Source organism: Anabas testudineus, chromosome 4 (genome assembly GCF_900324465.2).
Source record: "Anabas testudineus chromosome 4, fAnaTes1.2, whole genome shotgun sequence".
NCBI lineage: Eukaryota > Metazoa > Chordata > Actinopteri > Anabantiformes > Anabantidae > Anabas > Anabas testudineus.
Genome location: NC_046613.1, coordinates 24,206,116 through 24,222,698, shown reverse-complemented (window position 1 = coordinate 24,222,698; position 16,583 = coordinate 24,206,116).

Below are 16,583 nucleotides of genomic sequence, written 5' to 3'. Positions count from 1 at the left end.
AGCTGTTGTCTGTGCAGTGAAGCCAGTGGCGATGAATTCTGTTTTCTTGTCAGAGAGTAAAGACCTGTGAGACTCTTGAGCTTTCTCCCACTACACAACCCTCTCGTGTGACTGCTTGGTTCAGCAGACACACAAATGCCATGAACGGGAAGAGACCATTCTTTTTCCTCAGTCGAGGCTGAAACCTGCAGAGTCGAGAGCAGCTTGAATCATATGAAACAATCTGTTCCGATTAAAGATGGGAGTGTGAGGACGGTGGCTTTCTTTGAGACAAGTAATGCTTGCACTGAAGCATACATAATGAGGCATATGTTGTGTATGCGTTCACACAAACACACAATTTTTCTACATTTACAGCGCTGACAGGCAGGTTGACAGGTGCATCTGCTTCTTATGGAAGGTACACGGCACTGATTGGTTGACTCAGCACAATTCCCTGACAGATACACGGATAGCTGTCGGCCACCTAATGCACACAGACAAATACCTTCAGTATGCACAGACGTGTAGAGGAAAATAAACACCACTGTTTATTATGCATGCACAGATGCACAGTGTGTAAATGCTTAGAAAAAAATCTGTACTGTACACACACATAAAGGCAGTGAAGGGATGCCCATCATTCAAAGCCTGAAAGGTCAGGAAGGAATAATGATGCAAAAGGTTCAAGGAGAAAGACAGCGAGAAGCAGCAAATAGGCAGCGAGAGAGATGTATTGTTATGTGAAGAGAGCGGCGCTTGTTACCCGAGATGGACAGATATGTGGCAAAAAGTAGGAAAGAGGCAGTGAGATGCAGGGAATGGGACATGAAGGATTTCAAGTGCAAATGACAGGAGAGGGTGGGGAGAAGATGGACAACGAGGAGGACAAAGAAAAGACGCCTGAGCACAGATGGAGAGTGTGAACCCATCAAGGTCAGCTGATGTGACGTAACACATCAGAAAGGAATAGTCTCCTCTGTCCTTCAATCATCTTTTCATCCCTACATCCTTCCTGGCGTCGCCATGCTTTAATGCCATGCTTTAATGCCATGCTTTAATGCCATGCTTTTGGCACTCACTCACATATTTCGGGCATGATGGGAGCCATTCATTAAGAGGCAAAAGCTTTTCTTATGCAGCTCTGCTACCTTGCAATCACCTCCGCAGCATCCCAATTACCTCCGGTCTAATTGATGTTAGATTTATTAAAGTTAATGAGCCAACTGGCCATCTGTTGAGCAGCCAAAGGAGCACAGGGGACCACAGGCAGCAAGGGCAGAAGATGCACGACAAAAAAGCTGCAAGGGCAGATTTGGCGGGAGGGGGGGAGAAAGCTGAGAGGAGAGACAAAGAGATTCGCTGCCAACTTCTCTCCTCCCTCTGTGCAATCAAAAACAAGCTTTCACATCACTCCCTGTTTTTCCACTCTCCCATGCGTATTCCCTTTTTTTTATGGCTTTCATATTTCAACTATATGACTCTTTATGGCAGTCATGTATGTGGCGTTTGATTAACAGCCCTCAACCACTTCTGTATTTCCAATAAACTATAAATATATATTTTTTACATACTTTTATACTTCTTTGAACCAGAGCTGAGTTTTTCATTTGAGATAGTGGTTCTGCTGCTGGCCAGTGTGTATTTTCTTGCCCGGCAGTGGACTGTTGAGGCTGCTCATGCTCCCTTTGTTGTGGCTTCATCCTGTAAGGGCTTGTCAAAGGCTTCAGACAGTCCAGAGGGCACAAATCGAACTTTATACTGCGTGTGTGTGCTGTCACACGTGTGTTTCTATAAGCTGATCCCTCACTTTCAAAGAAAAAAGTTTTGTGTGTAACCTACTGCCTGCAGGAGCCACTGCTATCTGTTGTTAATCCCCATCAGGTGCAAGGATATGGAAGTCAGTATGACAGGTGTGTGTTGCTACCGATTATCCATTTTGTCACATTTATCTTCAAGCCAAATATAGCAGCTACCTTTTTACTGTCCTCTCTATCCAACACCAACATCTGGACGGAGAAGCGCTTGTAGTTATAAATTATCGCCTACAGCAGTTTTTTCTCTTCTACACACGTGGGTTCAATCTCTTCCAGGTTCCAAGGTTAAAAAGTTGAAGGATTTGCAGGAGGAATGAAAAATTTGGTTTGACAGTGCCAGCTATGTTCTCGTGTCATTTTAAGCTCTTTGTTGTGTAATTACTACAAGAGATAGTATCTGACTTCAAAGTGAGCTTGGTCTCCAGGAATTTACCATTAATACATTGCTAAAGGGAAAATGTGAAGAGCTAATGACCTCAGTAAATAAATATCCTCTCAACAGTCTAATATTAATCCTAATTCATGGTTTCCATCTGCCCACCAACCCACATACTTGCATGGTGGCAGCAACAACATGAGCTCCTTTGTTTATTGTATCTGAAATCCTCAAAATTACACATCTACGCAAATAACTGCAATGGAAACTAGGTAGTAAGTAAAATAATGCATTAGTCAGACTGAATTACTATCAAAACATAAGATTGTGGTTTTATTTAAATGAGCATGTTGTGTTTGAAGTGATTGTTAATTCTGTATTAAGTTAAACAATGAATTCAATGTTGTACTGCAAGATCAGCTGCTTGCTGCATGATTGGCATACACACTTAAAAAATCAACATATCCTCATCATATTAGTAGAAATCATTAGTCCTCTGTATTTGAGTTTGGAAAAACAGGTTGGTTTAATAACATGACGAATATCAGTGATGTCAAAGAATAATACTGATAATAATCATTTTAAATGGTGAGTGTTCTACTAATGGAAAAAGGGCCTTTCTGTTTCAATCTTGAATGTTTTGCTTAAAGCAACAAAAATAGATTCAATACATCTGAAGCTTATTGCTTTGAGGATCTAAAAAAAAAAAAAAAACATCTGTGAATGTGCACTCATAAAGTCATCCATAACAGGAAGAGTGTGCCAAGTGAGCTACTGTATCAGTGAGTCATGGTCCAGTATCATGATGTCCAGAGCAATGGAACTTTATATCCAATAAGCTTATAAATGAAACATAAAAAAAGAAACAGGTCAAACATCGAATTTAATACAAATACATCTGTAAAGAACTGTGTAAGTTTTGGCCTCGCTACTGAGCAGTCTAACACACCAACAAGTTGGAAAGAGAGAAAATGGTTAAACTAAATTCACTAAACTTACTAAGGAACCCATAAACTGCACTCTCAAGCAACATTTTTTTAAACTTCACGTTTCATTGATTTTCTTGTTTCTTCTAATTAGTTTCATCTTTTTATGTTAGTTCATTATCATTATTACTATAAATCTGACTCTGCTAATCACCTTCTTTTGATAAGTAGTAAACTTACCTAATAAGATGCTAATATACAGAGTAATTATTTAGTTGTGAATATCATCTAGTGGAAATTAATAGGCACAGTTAAGAAAAGAGAGAAAAGAGAGCTGAGATTAATTATTGCTCAGAGACCGCCGCGCCCTGGTGTCGAAGTCATTCGTATTACTGGTACTTTTCGTCTTGCTATATAAATGTCATTCTGCCTCGTGCACTGGAACTGGATTAACATTTGACATAAATTGTATCCTGCACATTCATCCAATATAAACATAACTCTAGGCCCAGATGCACTGGGCGCGACCAGCATGAAATGAGAAATTATACATATTTTGCATGGTTTCTGACCACTTTATAAGATGCAGAATGTGAATACATCTAGTGAATATTTATGGCGTCTAATTTAATGCAAAACTGTTTAACTTTAGCCATATTTTAATGGGCAGACCCACACTACAGATACAGATCACTATGCTTCTCTTCCATTGTCATTCCTTTATGTTGATGTGCTGCTCATATGTTAGCTGAGTTGTCCTGCAACTTTGATCTGGTTCAGCAGTGAGCAGCAGTATTGTATGTGGGTGATTATGTGCCCAGAGGCTGTTTATGCAGAGAGGGTCCCATGTGACAGCCACTCACCCTCATTTGCCAAATGAAAGACGTGCACACACTGAAAGTTTCATATTTAACGGGTTTATTACTGAATTTAGTTTGGTCTCAACTTGTGAAACATCCATCTAATAAAACCATGTTTTCTACAATCAAGGCAGTTAGCAGTTTGTGTTTCTTCTAATTAAACACCTGAATTAATAAATGCATGGTTAATCATGTAGGCACAATTAAATTTGAAAAAGCCACAAGACAAGTGCTGTCCAAAGTACAGGGCGGAAACATTCACTAATCATTTTGTTCAGTTTGTAAGTGAACCAATGCTGTGGCCACGCTTGTTAGTGTGAATTATCTATTGTCACCTTTTGTTTTTTTTTTTAGTTACTAAAATGAAAATATAGCTTCTGTCTTTAACGCTGTAGCTACCTGAGGGTTCCGAAGGTGTAATTGTTCCTTTGTGGAGGATAGTATGAGTTTGGATTGACATCAGTTGGGACAGATTCAGCTGGTCAGTAAAGACCTAGTCTCATGGTGAAAAGTAAATACAAATGTACACAGAATCTTCCCAAACCACTGCAGAAGCACAGTCCATGTGTCCTCTGTCATATGTTCACAACTTTCATTGACTTTTGTCCAACTGTACTAACTACACAGCTTCTGGACAACTGACATCTGTAGTTCCTGAAAAGTGAGAGTAGTCATGTACTACCTGACTGCAGCAATTGTAGTACAGACAGGAGGTGTGGATGGTTCTCCATACAAAAAATATTGGAAACTGCTATTTGTATCCTTCAATGATTTTTATATAAATATATGTTTGACCCTGAACATGATGCTTTCAACCTTTCTACCAGACAAGTCAATACTTTGAGCTGTCAGGTATAATGGAGGATGCAAATCTATAAGTCATGTTCAATGATAACTAAAATTAAATCCAAATCCAATGTTTCTACAATCTGTGTGTGTAACAAGATATAGTTAAAGTTAAGCAGCTGAAACACTTACTAACTAACTGTAGTTATGTGAATTGTACGTTAGTTATGAACTCTATTCTCTTGCTTGAAAGTCAAGAAAATGCCACAGGCACATCCACAACCCCAACCTCTACACCCTCAGTTCTCTGCTCAGCTACATAAAAGAAACACTTCTTCTTGTGTTGGCACTGGAAATTTGCATTGGAATAATGCTGGTGTGGTTTGCACTCCCCCTTCACAGCTACAAAGTCAGGGGTTCAATCCTTCCTTCTGTCTTCTGTGGCTTTTCTGTATGGAGTTTGCCTGCTCTCCCTGCGGGTTTCCACCAGGGACTCCAGTTTCCTCACACAGTCCAAAGACACACAGTTTGGTTAATTAGTGGCTTTAAATTGCCTGTAGGTGTGAATTTAAGCATGAATGGCTGTCTTTTCAGGGTGTAACCCACCTTTTGCTCATTGCCAGCTGGGATCAACTCTGACCCCCTGCAACCTTCAAAGAAAATGTGGCACAGATGATGGATGGCTAATGTGTAGAATTGTGAGCTAGATTTTTGTCTTTTAACTGAGTAGTTTTAGATGCATAACTGGAATCAAACTTTAATCATAGATGTGACACTTCCGAAAACATAATTTGCACTTTGGAAGGCATTGACAAACTATTGCTCTGACAACAAGGCGCCAAGTAAGAAATGACCTGTTTTGTTTAAGTTGGCAGACTTGTGGTAATCAGGGTAAAAAACAAACACAGTATAACATTACTGCAAATTCAGTCCAGTGAAGGGAAACAGAAATATGTAGCGGCACGCTGAGCCACCAAGACGCCGGCCTTTATTGTTCAAAGAGTTAAAGGGTCATAGCTTTATGGAGGGCACCATGCGGATGCTGTTTGTTCCAGCTGGCTCTAATGATAGCCATGTGAGCATGTGCAAGTCATTTCGCTTCTAAGACTAAGCAACTCCCCTCTGTAGTCCCACGCTGTAAATTGTGGTCGAAGGTATAAAGAGACAGTCCCAACTTCTCTGAAAGCCTGCCTTAATGTGGGACGGGACAGAGACAGTATGGACACTGCAAGAATGCCAGCCTCATCACCTTTGAACTTGCCTTTGTTCGGGTAACAAATGGAAAAGTGGAAAAATGAAGATAAAGTGAACTGCAAGGTGAAGGTGGAGAGTGAAAATGAAGACAGAAAAAAATAGAAAGAAAGAAAATTAGAATGATTGAGGGAAGTGACAGGGGATGCTGCAGATGGGAGAGGTGCAGGAGGAAGAGAAGAGAGGCAGCCGATCAAATTTTATGGTTGAGTTATCCCTTTCACAGCCCCTTGAAATAGGCGAACAATTTACAATCATCCAAAGCATTAACCTTTCATGAGCCACGGGGACTCATTGTCCATGATGCCGCGATGAGACGCTTTGCATGCCTGATGAAACAACGCAGGGAAATAACTCATTCAGCAAGCAAAACAAAGAAATGGAAGGAAGAGATGGAGAAGGAAAGGGAAGACAAAAGAAAGGAGAGGTAGATGAACAGAGGAGGAGAAGCAGAAAGAGACGTGTTTGAAGGAGGACAAGGAGTGATGTGTTGGAAAACCCTTTGTTAGGGATGGCAGATTGGGTCATGCATCAGGGTGAGGGATGGTAGGGAGGCTTTGCTGCTCTCCATGGTCCATACTTAACGTTTTTTCAGATGAAGAGTAGGAGTAGGGAGGATGGAGGAAGGAGAGTTACAGTGAAAGAGGGGGGAAGCTTATAGGAGTGGGGAGGCGTTAAGAGCACAAGAAGCAGGCTTGATTCCCATCTCATGGCAGGGAGCCAATGTCCATGCTATTCACTCTATAACAGCCTCCCATAGCTCCATCAATCCCCTACACAAGTCAGGAAACAGAAAGGGGGGCTGAAGGGATGAGAGGGACACAGTGTGTGTGTGAGTGTGTGTTCATGTGGGTAACTGAGGAATAAGGGACGAGGGGAGGGAAGGAAAGAAACAGGGAAAAGAGGGAAGCCAAACAAAGAAGAGGAGAAAAAGCCAGAAGATGCAACAAAGGAGGAAAACAAAAGAGGAGCCTGCAGGTTCAAATCAAATAGTCCAAATACGTACCTGCAGACAGAGAGAGCCAGTCATACTGTACGGTGACTGGATTAGATCCCACTACAACATAGTTTAGAATGGGTGAAGTGCTACATTTACTAAAGGAAGCAGACGTACGAGGTAGTTGAGAAGTCTGTTCGTCCTCCTGCAGTTCCAGACACTAATGTTTTAGTGTAATATGTCAGTCCATCAATTGAACGTGTGACCATTGTGTGTTGTACCAATGCCATCGTTTAGTGAGAGGTCCAAGTGGCAGCTGCCATCGACCCCTTGGCATCAGGGAGTGATGCAACCTGTGTCTCAATTAGTGGTACCACAGGGTATCTTTAACCTTTGGCACCAGATAACACTTCCCACTTGGTGTCTTGATATTGAGATGCCAAGTAGAAATAATGGGTTGCTGTGTGTTGGGATCGGGTTGGTGCCATGTCTGTCCAGCTACGGACATAGGTTAAAGTTTCTATATCTTTGTAGTTACACATTGGTTAGGGTTAGAGATTGTGGTTTTGTTTTAAAGAAGACATTTTACTGATTTCTTCCATGTCATTGTAACTTTCCATTTACATAAAGTAAGAACAAACTTCTATCTTGTTGGTTTAAATTGCTTCAAATCTATTCTGTAGGGTGGTTAAGTTCCTCTCCGCAGATGAAGAATGAAATCACCCTGGTGGATAAATGTGTGGAATCTGACCAACCAACTTTTCTCAGACTAAAGAAGCTACTTGGATAAATAGTGAAATGTTCTTATCCAACAACAAAATAGTTTAACAGCCATGTCTCAACTTCCAGAACATTGTTCATTATTTCCCAACAATGTCCTTTGAAAAATGGTGGAATCTGTCTACTGAAATCTACTAAAAGAATTTCTCATTCTAAATCCAAGTAAACACAAATGTATCATTCATATTTGTTCAACACCTTAATGTATATATGTGAATGTATACTTGTCTGTACTCAAACCTGCCTTTACCTGCTGCCCTGACTCTAGGATAGACTAGCTTAGCATTTAAAAGGAATGAAATCATTGGAAATTAAACATTCTAGAGCAGATTTTTCAGAATGAGCCTAATCGCGCAGTGACCAAACCCAACCTGAACACGAGTCCACATCACATTATTAGAATTGGTAATACGGTAATACAGAATAAAAACAAAGTATGGAATCATGTAGAAGTGAAACATTTGGGCTACAAATGCAATTACACCTTTTGTATAAAGTAATGTGTGTAATGTGTCTAAAAGCAGTATGATTGTCCTGTAAAATACAACCATACCATATATTCACTTTCTAAATTGTAAAATGTATCTCTAAAGGTACTAAAATGCCCACATTGTGATAAAAATGAATATAAAAGTTCTTTAAATTAGAAGCTACATATAGAGATGGTGCGGATAAGAAAATGAAAGTTTCTGAACTCTAAACTCTTAGAGCTAACTTATTACACCGGAGTTTTGCTAATTATTAGACCAGATAGAATTACAGTCACAAAGACAAATTGAGATAAGGACGAGGAGGAAATGAACTGATAACAGAGAAAAAAGATTGAGACCAAGACACAAGCAGAGACGAAGCGTAAGAGCTGGAGATAAAGAGAGAGAAGCTGCATACAAATGACCCCTTTTAGCTAATTAGCAGCGACGCTAAGAGCCCTGTGAGAATTGGCCCCTGTGCTGGTGCAGCTGCAGAGTGCCCCTATAGGTGGTGAGATCGAGCTCGTGGCCACAGGGGCTCATAAGCAATGTGTGTCAGCGCCGAATACCATCAGTCATAGAACAAAAGAGGCGCTCGGGTCAAAGGCTGGGATTCACTGCTGCTGCTCTTCTTCTCATCCTCTGCTTTTTTTCCATTAACCCCTTCCTCCTCATCCCTTCTTCTTCATCTCTTCTCCCCCACCTCCTATCTTGTCCCATCCTTTCATAGCCATTCTGATCCTTTGTGTGCGAGTCAATTAGCCAGCCCTTTAGTTTTGATTTATAGACCGCAGACCTCCTGTGGTCTAATGGATTGCTGTGAATTACTATGCAATGCTTATGTGTATGTGTGTGTGATAAATTAAAGAGCAGAGGACACAATAGAGGTCACCGAGGTACCCGTTTCTGTGCTGATGGTGTTTAAAATGGTGCCTCTCAAACAAATTTCATCTCTCACTTGAAAGAAGTGATCAATTTGTAATGTCAAAATAATGGATTATGAACAATAATAGAGTGACTGCTGTGCTCATTTATATGAAGTCTCTCAATATCGTTTGCCATGTGGAAATAATTAGGAGGTTCAGAAAGATTGGGAACGTTGATTGTTACTGTGTGAACAAAAGATGTTATTGGATGATTCATCAGCTCATAGTTTTCTTCCCTTTGTTGTCCGACGATAACACAGAGATTAGAGACACATCCTGCCCCCGGGGTAGCAGAGAGGAGAGGTCACGATAGGTGCAAGTATACATCACCATCATGCCCTTATCATCATCATCATCATCATCATCATCATCATCGTCATCATCATCATCTGACTTCAGTAACACACACACACACACACACACCAGCGACCGGAGGCTATTTACGCCAAGCCAAAGTCGAGAAGACTCTTTCTGATGGTTTATAGTTCATGAGGTCATGAACTCTACAGCTCATATCACAAAATGTCTGACAGAGGGCCTGTGGGCCCTGCTGCACATGCACAGCAGCACAGAATCAGTCCTGCTGTTTCAGGAAGTAACAAAGGAAAACAGTGTTTCATACTTTAAGCATGTTAAATGGTTTCTGCAGAGAAACTTTTGACACCTTGTTCAATCAATTTACTTATTTAATGGGTTCCTCGAATTCCACGTGAACCCTGGCTGTATCTAAACCCCAGTGCTTCCATATCTTCTCTTGTTTTTGACCCGTTTATCTGACACAACATCACCCTTGAACCCCTCGTTGATACAAGATGTCACCAATTACTAATTTTGAAACGTTTCATCAAAAAGTTATCTGTTGGCGAACATCCACAGGGAGAGTGTATGACAAATGGAGTGCAGTGAACCACAGCGTGGAGTTATCAGAGATTTCCATGTGTCAACAACAAACTGTATCTCGGTGTGACTTACTCAAATGACTCCTCATTGCTAGACTGATTAGCACGAGTCACAGAAGCCCCACCAAGGACTCGGGGAGCTTTTAATGAGCATTAAGACCATTAAACCTGCTCAGCACATTCAGGATGATATTATATCAACCTTAAAATCGAGTTAAAAGAATCAGTGCTCACATGGGATTTACAAGGTATACATGTAATGGCAGCAACCCAGCAGCAGTAGATGTATAACTGCAGCAGCTGCCCCGAAGGGCCACTGATAGCACTCAATCTAACTGACCTCATTAAGGGACCCGTGTTTTCTACCTTCTCCATCTCACCCTAGATCTCAGTGGCCCGTCACTGCTTTCATCAGAGGTGATTAAAAAGCACCTGTCTAATCATTTCTTTTTCACGCGCTGCGGCCGTGGAATGCGTGAGTACGTAGATGTGTGCAGACATTATTAAAGGTTTAATGGCTAACCGAGCCTGACAGGTGCTCCTCTCTCTAAGATTAAGGACCGGTGGGTTAATGACGGTGTGGGTGAGATTGTCATAACTCACAATAAGGCCATTAAAGTAATATTACTCGGAAAGACTTCAGATGATGTGGGCTCAACTCTCCAACAAGGTGGCTCTGGCTGAGAGCTCCTGTCATTTCTCACAGTTTTTTTTTTTCTCTCTTGCCTGCAGCTCAGTGAAAATGGGTTTGACTCGAGAAGAATCTCAGCAAGAAACGACAGATGAGACAAAGAAAGACTCCTATTGCTGTGTTAGGCGATAAAACTCTGTCATAAGGATTCAGAAATAACTGTTGACCATAAAACAGCAACACGTGTAATCAAATATTCAGTTTAAGCTTTCGATTTGTACAATTTATACAATCTGCTGCTGACTGGCTTTGAAATTTGACTAAAATTAAGATTATCATGCAGTTGTGAGGACATTAACATTTATAGTATTTACTTCTTTTCTTTCTTTTCATCAAAGGACAAAGGAGAGCCCATTTCTCCACTCTGGGAAACAGTAATTACCAGTTAAGGTTGCAGGACAACAATGAAGAGAACAGGCTTTGACAGCAGTCCTCTCTGAAGTTCACTACTCCCCTCTGGTGGTCGGCAGGAGCCACAGCAGTGTTCAGGAGCCACGGGAACAAAGGAAGGAGACAGGAACAATAGAGTCGACAGCAGAAAGCAGCAATAGAGCTACAGAGTCGCTGAGACTTGCTACAGTTGAAAGGCCAGAAAAAGCTGGTCCACAAATTGGGTTTACAGTGACGCAGGTTGGATGCAGTCGTCGTCCTAATTAAAGATTTGAAAAATGTTATTTTTGAATGTGGGCTTGCAAAATCAATAAGACAATAAAATCTCTGCAGGGCGAATGTTTAATTTAATGTCTAGTATCTCACTGTTTAGTTGTTACACTGTTATCGATATGATCCGTTACTTTTCTGGTCAGTCGTGTTGGATTTTTCTTTTTTCCATTTTCTCCTGTAATCCATAAGAATGCATTATATTTGTCTTCAGATGTATTTTTAAATTTCTTATATAGCAATACTTTTATAGCAAGGTCAAATAAGAATGGAAACAACTTCCAACTTTTGCAGCATAAGTAAGAAAATCTCATTCATAGAAAAAAGATCCAATCCTGAAAACCTGTTGTAGTAATTTTAGTAACGCTGCACGAATTGTTCGTTATAGGTCTGATGTTACATTTCATGACTCACCATGCTAACATTAGCTCAGCCTGCTAACTTTATCATGTTTTGATTAAATGCTAATGTGTGACCATATACAAGCATTTTCGTATCATCACCACGACGTTCTGAATAAAACATTTGTTTATTACACTAACAGACAGAAACACATATCTGACAGTAGAATATGTCACTGTGATGAATCTTTGCTGAACTGCAGAGCTGCTGATGCAGCATGTTTGACATTCTCAGCCTTATCTGTCTGAAATTGTTTCTTTAACATTCAAATTCAAATGTATTCAAACAAAAAGGATGATTACAGCAGCAAACCCACAGAGAATCGAGCCTTTTAGCTTCTTTTAGCTCTGGGTTTTGGTTTCGCAGCAGGTATTAGACAGTTGAATTGTTAAAGTCAAATTGTCTAAGAGACCCCAAATCACCACAAAGTGACCACAGCTAACATAAAATGACTTTACAAAGGAAACAAGTGGGTAAACTGACACAAAATTACTGGTGAGGATCTTTTACAGAGTCTGACACTTTATATGATTGTCTCCAGTGACAATCACCACCAGTGACCCTGCACCGTGTACACCTGCAGGGGTCAGTGCTGTTGCTCCAGCCAGTCTACTGGTACCTGGAATTTACCTGCTGCTGACTACATCCTTCGGGACCACACCCATTCTACTGATCTCTCCACTGCCAGCCTCAGGAAAAGCATTCATACGTGGGATCTCTGCCAAAGGCTTTTATGTATTTGTATTTTGTACAAATACATTTAGGCACATTCATCATTGCTCTTACTTCAACTCACCTGGAAACACCTGAGCGGGTGGAACAGCATCTTTTGTGAAGCGTTTTAGGACAGTATTGCTCTTGGAAATCCAGGAAACACACAGTTAAACTCGTTTAAACCTGTTCTGGATATAAAGGAATATTGATATAATTGAGGGTAAGATTTCTGAGCTGAAATGACTCCGCTACATGTAAACACTTTCCTTTTTCCTTTCCAATTTCCCTTCTCTTTCTTCTGGAGATCTCCCATTAACAGATATCTGTACTGTGTACGTGTGTTATCATTAAGACGCATTGTTAGCAATGTAATTTTCACAGTAATTTCACAGAATGTGGGCTGGATATAATAGCATAGCCATAGACTTTTTATCCCTGTGTGTGTTTCTGTGTGTGTGAGTGTGTGAAAGTGAGATAGAAGCTCATGGCTGATGAAAGAAGAAATGCTATAATTTATCTTCTCCTGTTATTACAGATTAAAATGGGCTGCTTCACATTCGTCAAATTGATGATGGTCCTGTTCAACTTGCTTATCTTGGTGAGAATGTTTCTGCTTTGATTATGTGCACATATATGATAAGGAAGAGCTTGCTTGGGGATGTGGGTTCATTTATGGTGTGAAATATTTACATTAAAAGTTATGTGTGCAGTGAAAACAAACAATCTGTTCATATTCCGCTGTACAATGCAAACAGAAGATGTTGGTTTCTCCTTCACTTGTTCCCTACCATAGCAATTTTCATCTCATTAACTTCAAAGGTTACAATTTTACCACCGCCATCTTTAGCCTAACGTTGATAACAGATGTGAATTATGAAATGGAGAGAAACTTTGGAAGGGGTAAGCTGCATTTTCCTGCCAATTTGGGCCCACCTAGGCTCCTGCTGTCACAGATGAAGCTCTGAGCACAAGCCGTTTTCCTCACATTTCCCATTTCTGACTGAGTGGTGCTGCTTGATAAATCTGGTGCCACAGCCCCAAGAGTCACAGCAGCATACTAATTATGACATCCCTTTGAAATGTTAGCCAGCAGAGCAGAATGATGAAATGATTCTCTTCAGCTCATAAAGATGAATGCTCTTTAATATGACCGCTTGAACACATCACTACTTGCAGCTCAATTTCAAGTTCTGTGTTGCAACTTTATCATCTAGTGATCATTAAAAGAGTTGTCTCTCTAGTGAGCCTCATTTATAAAACATCACCATTTTTATCTTTGATGGTTTTGTGTCAACTCATAAAATTCCAACAGTTAATTTGAATTTATCATTTAGAGCTAATAAATTTGCTAAATTAAAAGTTGTTGTACACTAGGGTCCAAAAGGCATTTCCTTGTTTTTGAAATAAAAGTCAATGTTTTGTCCATTAAAATAAAATCAAATTGCTGCTAATCCTGTAAATGCAAACAGAGCTCTGTTATCAGCAAACATTAGTTCAAATGGACCCAATGTTTGCTAATGCAAGTTTATCAATTTAAAAGGCTAATTGATCATTAGAAAACACTTTTGCAATCACATTAGCACAGCTGAAAATCGCTGTGCTGATTAAAAAAGCAATTAAAGTGGCCTTTTTATTAGACTTAAAATGTCAGAATATTCCTGATGTGACAAATGAAGGATGTTGCATGTTAGAAACTGCCAAGAAATTAAAACTGTCATGCAACACTGTGTACCACCTCACAGCTGACACCTCACAGGTCCTCATTTAGCAGTTTCTTTAAATACTGCTCACAAAAGACCAGTCTGAATGTTACCCATGAACGGGAACGCTCACATTCTAGGCAGAGTTGCTAAGAAATGGCAAATCCCAGACTGACCGAAGCACCCGAACAGGTGCAGAGCTGATTTTGGTGGTAAAAGGGATCGTGAAGAGGGAAGGTCATCACGGCATTTTGCAAAGCCATGCCACACCCTAAACCAAACGTCTAGATCTGCCTACAAAGCTCTGATTGGCTCAGTTGTTTCATTAACTGGGGTAAATGGCTGTCACTTGGCAGAACATCAGACGCAGATGGATCACTGAAACAAATAAGTGGCAGCAAGGTCTGTAGCTGAAGACGTACAGTAGCTATTGTCACCTGAAACATGTAAGAACTGAAAACAGAAAATCTTTGATGAAAAAACAAAAATCTAAACTCATTTCCACCTTTAGTTTTTTCATAGTGTTTCCAATGGGACAGAAACTGACTTCTAGCACCAAGGTTATGACTTTCCTCTGTCATGAGATGTTGGCTTTGCTCTAGAACCACTTTACTGTAAATTAGAAGTGTCTTCACATGTGCTCTACGTGGGTATATCCCTGTTGGAGTGTTGGGACTTGATTAGATTGTCTGGCCTCAGTATTATGAGCCATGAAGATGAGTTTTATACTCAACTGACATCTTTCAAAGAGACCAATTCCATTTCAAGTGTACTGTATCTTTCTTCTCATTGCTCACCTCCCCCTCTATCATTCAATTTTCTCTAACCCTAATAAGCCATATTCCCATCTCCATAGATAGGACACTGCCTCCGCTTCACCCACTCTTTTAAAACCTGATTTACTTCCAGCCTCTTTGCCATGTGGGTGCTGACACAGAATTCACCTGTACTGTACAAGGCACACCATCAAATAAATTAGCCACTTAAAAAAAAGGGTGTCAGTTTTAATTATATCTGTGAGGGGTAATGGTAGCAGACATGGAGTTAGTGGGGAAATATGCTTGTCGTATCACATTTAGCTTAACGGAGCAATGATGGCACTGAACAGGTTAAAAAAATGAGGAGAGAAACCCCAGAGTGAAAGAAGAGGTGGGGAGAGTCAGGAAGAATGAGAAGCCTCAGAAAGAGTGTATAAAAATAGATAAGTGCAGAAAATAGACAAAGAAATAAAGTGGGAGATGATTCCCATGGGGGAGACATCAGCTTCTGGAAGGAGATGTGAAGTGTCAGGACCTGATGGAGAGCTGAGAGGACCTCCTTGACTGCAGCGGGTCTGATGGAGTCTGACAGACAATATCAAGCTTCAAACCTCTGCAGAGGAGGAAAAGAGGAGGAATGACCCTGTATGAGGAGCAAAGGGTGAAACCGGCAGAGGCTGGGGGGAGGATGAAAGGGTGGAAAGGAAGAGGAAGAACAGGTCAGAGGTGGGAGGGTGAGGAAGGAGAGACAGAGAGTTCAGAGAGATGACACCAATGATTTCAACAATGTGATGTGTGACAAACTTCTCATTTTGTGTTATGAGCAGGTTTTACCAGAAACCAGTTTTAGACCAAACAGATCTTTTTTTTTATTGTCCTGAACCTACAACTAATAAAACACGAGACAAAACCTTTCATGCTGAGGGATCTTTATTTAACTCAGCTGTAGAAACAGGTTTCTATTTGAATTAGACCTCATTAACATTAGGATTCAGGATGTTTCATGATCTACTGGTTTTTAATCGCTGCTGAATATCAGAGGCTGTTCTTTAAGGTCTAAACATTTTACTGAATGTACATAGAAAGTTCAGAGCAGCAACTTGATTCCTTCAGTAATTTATTATTTCAATACAATGTTGTCTTCAAAGACTGAGCACTGCTTTTATAGACTAACATGTGGTGTTGTTTCTGGCAACTCCACCCATTTTTTTTAAAGGTGTATAGGGAAAAGAAAGACGGGAGAGGTCGAAACTCCAACAACCGATATAATACAGAGACAACATAACACATATTACTTACAGAATGTAAAGACCAAACGGTGGAAATGGTTATTTTATTTCGTTTTTTTAGGTTTCTAAAATCATGTGTGTGTGAGTCCACCTCTTCGTTCTTCATGGTTCATGCTATAATTCTGTAGCAGGCTTCTGTCCATCCTAAGACTGGTTATAGCCACCAGCACAAGATGGTCACCAAATGGATTTCTGTCCATTATGGCTGTGTGACATGAGTGGGGAGATAAAGGTGGTCGTAGGAAAGGGCAGTTGTTTCATTCAGAGAGGTAAAAAGAGTTGTTGTTGCTCCATCTCGGTACATAATGGGAAGCCTGAGGCAGCGCCTCTCTCAGCCAAGAAATCCTCCTCTGTGAATCGAG